The sequence below is a fragment of the Cuculus canorus genome, chromosome Z (assembly GCF_017976375.1).
Source record: "Cuculus canorus isolate bCucCan1 chromosome Z, bCucCan1.pri, whole genome shotgun sequence".
In the NCBI taxonomy this organism is placed as follows: Eukaryota; Metazoa; Chordata; class Aves; order Cuculiformes; family Cuculidae; genus Cuculus; species Cuculus canorus.
In genome coordinates this window covers 51,554,742-51,565,150 of record NC_071441.1, presented here as the reverse complement: position 1 = coordinate 51,565,150, position 10,409 = coordinate 51,554,742, and positions in this window count along the sequence as shown.

The window sequence follows — 10,409 nt, the reverse complement described above, 5'->3', positions numbered from 1 at the left end:
AAATCTTCTTTGTTAAATTATGTTAACGTGTATATCAAAGTAACTAATCACTGCTGGATCTTTTTTCTTTAATGTTAGACTTTTAGATCAGTTTTCCCCCAGTTCTTGTTTGATAAACATATTGTATCTGAAAAACTTCAGTGATGGAAATCATGGTAGGGGAAGGTCTTCAGGTTGTACAAACGTAAAACTACTGTATGTGAGTGTGGGGGAAACAGTAGACAGAGGTATGTCCTGCTCGGAGGAATACATTGCAAAGCCATGACCAAGAGTTTCTTTTAGAAATACTAAAACGTTAAATACAAGTTTGAAGGTGAAGAAATCTATTATTTAATCAGTCTTCAAGGTTCTGGTACAGTTAAATTCATTCCAAACTCTTTGGATAAAGTTTAACACTCTTTTTCTTTCTATGCTTCAAACACTGTTTTAAAAGTTAACTTAGTAAAAATAAATGCCAATTTTTGAAGTGGCACGAGGGTGCAATCTAAATGGAAAAGATACGTTTAACAGTAGCAAAGTAACTAATAAGATGACATACAGCAGAAGGTATGGTTATCTCAAGAGTTGCACAGGAGCAATTAGCAAATTAGAGAGGAAGAAGAAAGTCTGTCTATATTTATTAACTTATTTCATGTCAAAGGAAGGAATGAGTCAATTCTCATTTCCTGAAAAGTTATATGGAATTATATGCATGGTTGAATAACAAAAGTAATACACCGCTTCTTCTTCAGGTAGTCTTGTCCTACCATTAATAAATCCTTGTCTTCTCTGCTTCCTGTGGGTCACACTCTAGTCTGCATGTGCTGAAAGGAACTAAGTCGGTAGATGGGCTATCCATACCCTTGTTTATGTCAGTGCTGATGGTGTCTAGGCAGGAGCTGGTAAATGCTTTCGTCCACCTATAAGGTGAGAAGAAATCCTTGGAGAGAGGATCAAGGAAACTCTAGACTGGTCAGTTTGACCTCAGTGCCAGGGAAGGTCATGGAGCAGGTCATCTTGAGTGCTATCACAGTACATACAGGACAACTGATCAGACCCAGTCAGCATAGGTTTATGAAAGGCCGGTCCTGCTGAACTAAGCTGATTGCTTTCTGCAACAAGGTGACCCACTTGATGGATGAGGGAAAGGCTGTGGATGTTATGTACCTGGATTTTAGTAAAGCCTTTGATACTGTTTCTCACAGTATCCTACTAGAGAAACTGGCTGTCAATGGCCTGGACAGGTGCACCCTCTGCTGAGTGAAAAACTGGCCGGATGGCCAGGCCATAAATCCATAAATCCAGCTGGAGGCTGGTCGCAAGTGGTGTCCCCAGGGCTTGGTGCTGGGTACAGTTCTGTTCAATAGCTTCATCAATGATCTGGATGAAGGGATTGAATGTACCCTTAGTAAGTTTGTGGATGACACTAAGCTGGGAGGAAGTGTCAGCCTGCTGGGGGGTAGGGAGCCTTTGCAGAGGGATCTGAACAGCCTGGATCAATGGGATGAGGCCAACAGGATGAGGTTTAAGAAGCCCAAGTGCAGAGTCCTGCTGTTGGGACAAAATAACCCTGTGCAGCGCTACAGGCTTGGGGCAGAGTGGCTAGAAAGCTGCCTGGCAGAGAAGGACCTGGGTCTGTTGGTTGACAGATGACTGAGCATGAGCCAGCAGTGTGCCCAGATGGCCAAGAAAGCCAATAGCATCTTGGCTTATATCAGAAAGAGTGTGGCCAACAGGACCGGGGAAGTGATTGTGGACTAGTACTCAACAGTGGTGAGGCTGCACCTAGAATACTGTGTTCAGTTTTGGGCCCCTTACTAGAAGAAAGACATTGAGGTCCTAGAGAATGTCCAGAGAAGAGAGGTGGTGAAGGGGCTGGAAAACAAGTCTTACAAGGAGCTGCTGAGGGAACTGGGGTTGTTTAACCTGGAGAAGAGGAGACTGAGGGGAGACTTTATAGCTCTCTACAGCTACGAGAAGGAGGTTGTAGAGAGGTGTGTGTTGGTCTCTCTCCCAAATGATCGGTGGTAGGACAAGAGAGAATCGCCTTAAGCTGTGTCAGGGGAGGTTTAGAATGGACATTAGAAAAAAATTTCTTCACAGAAAAGGTTATCGAGCACTGGAATAGGCTGCCCAGGGTTGTGATTGAGTAGCCATCCCCTAGGGTGTTTAGAAGATCCGTAGATGTAGTGTTTGGGAATATGATTTAATGGTGGACAACTACAGCTGGAGTTGATGATCTCAAAGGTCTTTTCCAGCCTAATGATTATATGACTCTATGATTTATTAATAACCATGTGAAAACCAAACATGAAATAGACTGCAGGGCTGCTTCGTAAAAAACTAAAGATCTTGACTTTGAGAAAGGAATGTGAGTAATTCTTCCGAAGAAGAAAGAATGTTCCAAATCAAATAAAGGAACATAGCTGTGGCTTTGAGTAACACAACAGAAGGAAATATTTCTTTCAATTTGCTTGACATGTGATGCATGTGGCACTGAATAAAATTCATTTAGTAACTCTTCACACCTGGTTTTGTGGCTTTATGGTACCTTGGCACATAAATGTTTTGTGATGCAAAGCTATTGCCATGACATTACAAAGATACAATGAAACTGAAGATGCAGTAACTGGCCAAAAGGAAATTGAGTTTGTTGAAGAAAGAAAGGTGGAACTGTGGAGTGGTTGTAGTGCCTTTTACCACTTGCTTTTCTTAAGGGTGATATTTTTCTTCTCAGATAATTCTTATCCCTTAAAACTTCCTAAACAGTTTCTGAGCCAGAATCTCTTAAAAAAGGGGAATGCAAGTATTTATCACTACTAAGTGGAAAGAAACAGTTTCAAGGTCGTTATATAGGAGAATTACTAAGGTAGGTGTCCGCGTCTCTTCTCCAGTCTGCTAGAAGTGCCGGTCATGCATTGCTCCCTCTACTCTTACTGTACCAAGAAAATTGTACAATAAATACGAAATTAAAAAAATCTCCGTGGGTTAACTATAAGAAATTACTTTTAGGAATTATTTTTTTCCCCTGCATACTAGATATAGCTCTGAAAGATCAGGTCTTAAACCCGGCAAAAACTAAAAAGAGAGTATGAGGATGCAGAACTACAATGGATAGAAATTGTTGTTAAGAGAGAGTTGCTGTACACACATTGGATTTATTATGCCTTTCTGTTTGTGTTGACTGGGGCAGTTTGAACATAGTTACATCTGGACAGGAGAAAATTTTTTTGAAAGATAAATGGTGTTATTTTTTAGAAACAACAGTGCCTTTCAGGGTTAAAAGATACATAAATGTTTGACTACTATTGCAATCTATACATTGCATGTTTTGTTCTGAAAAATCTTCAGATGTTTTTCTTAAGCTTTAAAAATGAGTAGTTGTATAGGCATGCAGCAGATGACTTGCAGTAAGCATTTCTGAAAATTGTGTTATTTTGGGTTTGAAGGAGAAAAGCTGATGTCTAGTGCAAAACTGGAAATCTATTCTGTGATTACTTTTCTGCAGAATACACTGAAGTCTATATAATCCATTTGTGAATTGGTGATTTCACTGTCATGCCTTTCTGTTTTGAAGACAACAGAAAGGCAAAATTAATGTTGAAAGGTACAAGTGACCATTGCAGCCTTTTAACAACCACTTTCCAGTATGCTTCTCTTGGACTCAACCACCAAACTTGGCAGAGAGCACTGGCTGTGGCTTTATGATATGGCCATTCTGAAAACGATTGCTGTTTTCTGACTCCTTTTCCTTTCCAGATGGTGACCATGTTGAAATTATATTGTTTCTTCTTGATCTTTATGGGTGCCTGTTCATCTTTCTGCCTTTTCCTGTCTTCTATTCTTTGTGGTTTTTTCTCCTAGGAGTAATTCTTCCCCCTCCTTCCCTTTTACTTCCACCCCCTCGGCCTTGCCCCAGCCCTAATTGTGAATGATAGCTTGTTTTAACTCTGTCAGAGCAGGACATAATCCACGTTCTGGAATTATGAGTTATCCTTCATCAAGTCTATTGTATTTTCAGTTTAAAATTAGCTTATGTATCATAAATACAAAGTAGAAACATCTAGGCTTTGCTAGAAGGTGTTTGAACTGCCTATCTCCTACAGATATTGTTAAAAGTAACTTAAAGTTACTCTTTAATTGAAATTATGACTTTTATCATCCAGTAAGATTTTTTGCCTATGCACTGAAGAGGAAGATTGTAGTGTTATGCTGTGTGTTTTTTCTTAGAAACTGGGTTGGGTGATCTCTGCCAACTGAAAAAAGATTATATGGAACAGCAAAGCCTTTTTTCTTGCTAAACAGGGTATTTTCTTTAGCGCAATACCAACAATAAGGCTTTTGCCAGTATCTGGCAGCTGCTACTTCAAACACCAGGGAGAAATCCTATTGTATGTGACTGTCCCTAGAGCCAAATGGCTCTTTCGATGGAACATTTTCCAAGCACATTTCTAAGGGCCAGAGAGTAGCCAAGTTGATATTTAGTTGGTCTGAAGCACTGAAGATGAAAAATATTTATCATCTGTTTCTAGTGTTTTTAGGTGTCAGAAATGAGTTTTTATCCTGAGGTCTCCTTTTTATACTTTCTTTTTCTTTAAAGACAATAACTACGTCTTCAAGAAGATAAGCATTCTATTACAGCATGTTGCATACTGTAAATCATTGGAAACATGACCTGTTTTTCCACATAGCTATGTGTCTTTACTGAAGAATTCAGAAAGTTCCCACAATGAGTTTAATTGCCTTGATGTTGCTTTGATATAACATGGAATTTTGTTTTGTAATGAAGAGTGATGTCATCTATATTTTCTGGCAGAGGAAAGACAATTATTTCATGTACTGACTTATTACCTAAGAAGATCAGCTCTAAAAGTAGCTGTACAAGTGTATAACTTGATTTTGTCAGGTCGCAGACGTAAAGTTATCCAGGAGCACAAGTTTGCAGTTTTGCACTTTAAAACTAGAAGAAGACTAGTAGAAGTACTTGCCTGGCATAGGATTTGTATAATCCATTGGGGGGGTATTGGAAGAAGAAAAGGTCACACAACCTAAAAAAGTCAACACAAGGTACATTGATATTGTTGCTAAAGCGAAGGGTACGTTAAGATTTTTGAAAAATTATACTGTTAGTTTGAGAAATAAAAATTAATCTTGTACTTAAGGAATGACCAATGAAAGCAGGAGGTCATAGCTCTGGAGACAACTTAGGAGCAATAATAAGTCCTTGAATCAAACCATTCATGTTTTCCTTTCAATTTTTGTCACTCTTCTATACTAACCTCTAAAGAAAATACCTTCCAAAACCGCTGATGTGTGTTTCAGAGGGAGAATATTTGAATATACTGTATGTAATCTATATTTATAGGTGTGTGTATTTACATGGAGACTATACACAGATATTGTGGATCCTTCAAAACAGTAAGTCAAAAGATCGCTATTCAGCTTGTAACTATATGTGACTAATTGTGAGAAATGTACTTCTGAGCGGTTTTGTGCTCTGCATAACCTTGGATTGGATGAAAAAGCTGAAAGCAGTCATTGTGTGTGAGTTATGTTTTCTTTCAGAAACAGTCTTTTCTCCTTAAGGAAGCTTCAAATGGTAGATCTAGACCATTCCAAAAGTCCAAGCGTCTTACACGTGAGAAACACCTCATCTATCTCTTTATCTTTTCATTCATGTCAACTCGTATTTCTTCTAATTACTCAACAGATGCAGTCAATATGCTCTTTTTTATCAGTCTTCAAACTGTTAATGTCTTGCCATGGTTTATGTGTTGTTTCCTAAGAAGATTTACCAGAATTGAGCTTTGTAAATGAACGTATGAGGTTTGCATCTAACCTGATGAAAAAGTTTTCAAGCTTTGTTGGATTATAGGTTAAAAAGGAAAAAGATACATGTAATAATAGTCTGAGAAAATCCCTTTCAGAAAGTGAGAATCTTGCTCAGAAACAACACAATTTTTAAGCCAACTCTTCAGGTTTTCCTCTATTGTTGTCTTTAAGAAGACATTTTTCGGGCGTAATAACAAGTACTAAGAGCTTACACTTCCCCTGATGGAGGCGTCTTACAGCCATATCATAACTAATTATTGGATAAAAGAAGTGAGTTTAAGGTTTGTGTAGATGGGGAAGGTGTGCTGGGAAAAGCAGCAGCTCTTCTCAAACACTTCTATTTTGGAAGAGATTCCCACATAGCTCCTTTGGGCTAAGTGCATCCTAATGGAAAGCTGTTTTAGGACAGCTAAGACAGAGTTTCTGCACACAGCATCTCCAAGTAGAGAAAATATTCTCCTTCTCTGGTGCTGGAAGACCTGAAGTGCTTATCCTAGATAAGTCCTAGCCTCAAGTCTTAAAGCAGCACGTGATATGGAGATAAACAAGACTTTCTTGCTAAATATAAGATATTTAATTTACTGCAGAGTAATGTCATAAGGGTGGTAGCCTGGGGCAGCTCAGTCCCTCTACCACCACAGCCTCACTTGTGATCATGACCCAGCTGCTAAAAAGCACAGTGGTACTGGAATGGTGACTTTTGGGACCTCATTTCTAGAAGTCCTGCACTGAATTCCAGGTGTTTTCATGAATCCTTCAGGAAGCCTACCTGCCTTCAAAACTCCCCAGGGCTCTGTTGTGTTGCAGAGAGATTTTCAAAGTTCATTATGCTCAAGTTGATTAGAGGCTATAATATGTTTCCAGAGGGACTTCAATGACACGGTCACATTAATTTTGACAAGTGTGCAGGAAATGGAAAGAAGTCAGTTTTCTGCCTTTCTCTGTTTGGAAGAGACACCTAAACACTTCCTTGCCAAATCTGGAGAGAACATGGTGAAGCTAATTGTGTCCTCTGGACTCAGTGTCTTCATAGAAAACCGAAGACTGTCTAGAATTTCTGGGTTTTAAGTTCCCAGCTTTAAGTAATTCTTTTGAAAAATTCAGCTTGTAGGACTGGTCTATGTTCTTTCCTACAGAGTGGGATTACACTAGGTAATAAAAAAGCTGAGAGGAGTAATGAAACTCAACTCTTAAATTTCACAATAACATCCTGAAAAATGTCAAAAAATCATCCTATTTTGTGATCTAAGAAGTAAAGAGAATGAGCTGAACTACTTATTCAATTATGTCAAATGATCAGCATTCATTTATTAAATGATATAAAGTGAAATTAAATTAGAGCAAGTAAGTGATTACATTATGTAAAGCAATTTTTAAAACTGGGTAATATGATCGCTCTTCATTTATTATATTAAGTTCAGAATATTGGGTATTGGTCCTATTATTAAATTCATGGAAATGCTTAATATGATGGACTAGGTAAAACATAGTCTGCAGAAGAAGCTGCTCCTTTTCATATTTCTGTTTCAGTAGTGGCTATTGCTGCTATTTCTTACAGACCGAAAGCTGAGATTTCACTACAACTTTCCAGATATTGTTTGTTCTTACAGGTAAAATCTTCTTACAGGTAAAAACTTGTAAACATTACTTGTAAACATCTTTTCTAAAGGGTCAAAAAAACAAGGAGGAAAGGACCAGTAGTTAACCAGCTTGATATGTGGAGAGAAGAAGAACAAATCGGTACAAAAATTACAAGCTTATAGGAAACATATTAACAAATTGGAAAATACGGTCTTGTCCTACTTTTCTATAGGACTGGATTTTTTTGTTTTGCAGATAGATGGGATCAAACTATCACATTTGATCATTTTATTGAGACTTTTTTTGGAGTGGGAAAGGGAGAATAAAATGTGGTCCTGTTTTCTGCATACATGGGTTGGAATTGCAAACTACACTATTGGCCTGTTTTCTCATGATAATACTGAACTAAGAAAATAATTATTTTTTTCATATCTCTTTGGATTTGCCCTCCTGCTATTCAACCATTCATGTTGTAGAACTGTGTTAGAGATAATGAAAAATATTAGAAATAGAATGCATTATTAAATCAGCTTATTTCCTCATATTACTTAGTGAGAGGATATTTCTCTAAGGACTCAAATATCAATTTCTTGCTGAAATTCTATTATCTTTGTTGCCAGAACTTTTTAATATTTTACTTAGTGTGAACTTACTTGGTGAGGTGCGAAATCCTTATGAGTCTATAAAGTTTTCTAATGAATCTAATTGTGCAACTTCAGCCTAAAAACATAAAATGTGAGATGTTGATTATTTGCAGAGCTGCATTGGAGAAAACACCAGTTCAAACTGCAAGTCGGAGGTACTGTGCCAGTGGCACAAGACATTATGCATATAGTAGAAGTTTAAGAGTGTCTGGAAAAGTTATTTAAAGTACTTGGAGCATATCCCTTGACTAACAGAAGTAAGAAAATGTTGGTTTTGTTCCCCTCCCTCCTCTCCTCTCCACCCTGGCTTCCATAGGATTTTGATGCAGAAATAAACTGTCATGTCTGTCTGAGAAAGCCTCTGTCATTTTACTCCAAGAGATCATTTTATTTCCAGGGCAGTTTGATCTAGATGAAAAACAATCCAAGAGTTTGTTAGAGACTGAGAGACCACACAAAGATAAAAAAGGAAACTAAATAGTTTTATATGACTCGGGCTCTGAGGAAAAAAAGTTGAGAGAAATGCGACTTGTGATAGTGAGAATACAACATTGACAAATATGCAAATTGAAAAACCTGGAAAATAGGAGAAACATTTTTGTTTTTATCTCTGTGCCTTGGTAATTATGGTCTTTTAATACTGTTAGTAACTCGGGGTTAAAAATACTCACAAAAATGAAGTTTTGAGGATGTAGAACACTTTCTTTAACCTACTACTACAGCGACTGCTGAGTTATCTAGCCACAGACTGGATCTCTGATTTAGCATAGTTTGAGTTTATTATCTTCCTTAGAAAATTTTATTTTAAGGTTTCAAAATTAGGAGCTGCAACGTTCCCATAAGAAAAAAATACGTGTAAACAAACTTTTACGTATGGCAAGCTGTATTTTTCATACCTTGTAGCTTGGAAAATGGATCATCATATAGCAGGTAATCTGTAATAAAGTGTAAAGTGTTTGTGAGCACCTTGTTGAGCTTTGTATTAGGCCAGAGAAATATTAATAATAAAAAACCCCAAAACAATGTGCTCTAGGTAGGGAAAGAAAACTAGGTTTGTGTTGTGTGTATGGACAATGAAATATTAAGGTTATTAAAGAAATATATTTTAATGGTTTCAGTAGTTAGCTGCCTCATTTTCATGTAAATTTATGGCCATTGTAATCTCCTGGCCTAACTAGAGTATCAGAATAGACTCGGTAACAGATGACCCTAAATTTACAATACGCAATCATTTTATAGATTCATTTCTTAAAATATATTTGTTGTATCTTGTATAAACAGTGGAAACCCAGGTTAATAAAAACACCATCACCCTCTGAACTAATGAATTGTTCAGTGGCAGAAAATTCTTCTGAGCAAAGGAGTCGGTCATCAGTCTTTTAATGTGGGAGTGGATCAAAACAATTCTCACACTCAGCCCACTGAGGTAATGAGAGTGAGGGAAATTCAGGGCTTGCTGACACTATATCTCATACCTATTTTTTTTACTTTTCAGCATGTGGTGGCAGCTGGCATGTTTCCTGTGTGTCATGTGTGGGTATGACAGCCTTTGGTAAAAGTAACAGCCTTTCCTTCCTAGTGATGCACAATTCTGACTCCTCAGGGCTTTTCATTGTTACCTGTGTTAAATGACTTTGCATTTGCCATTTAGATGAAAATTAATGATCTGCATTTGAAAGTTCTGCTTGTATGTACAATAGCTTCAAAAAAGAACAGGAGCAGTGCAGTTAGGTTTGAGTACAAGCAAACCCAGTCTCATTAATAAGAATAAACTTTTTAAAACTGTTTTGACTGGGCAGCTCAAGAAGGACTTGTATTTTACCTAAGTGTCAAATACCAGAAAAAACTGTCAACGTCTATGGGCAACATACTTTCAGGCTGATAAATGTTGAAAAACTGTTGTGCTTTCATAGTGTACCCAGTTGGTACTATGCTGTTCTGTCCTTTAATCATATTATTAACACAAAATTAGTTTTAGCACTGGGTCCAGATATCAGGGCACAGTGTCTAGCTGTGACAGTGCTGCGTGTCCCTTCAGACCAGCTGCTAGCTTCAGTAAACAGTTGCATAAACACGACTCCTGATGCCATGCGATATATGACTAGCTTATTAGAGAGCAGCAAAACTTCGTTATGTCCTTTACTCTGGGATGAGAAGAAAGGAATTTTGTATGTTTCATTATAACAGACTTTTCATCCTGCATTAGGCAAAACTCCAGGGAAACAACCTTTAACCACCCTTAATTAATCCAGAGAGTGAACATGAGGATGACTAGACAGATGGGACTTAATTTGAGTATGGAAAAATTGTCATCATCCCTCTTTAATTAGTGTTATAGGATGGCTCTCTTCAGATATAAGTAGATATGACAAA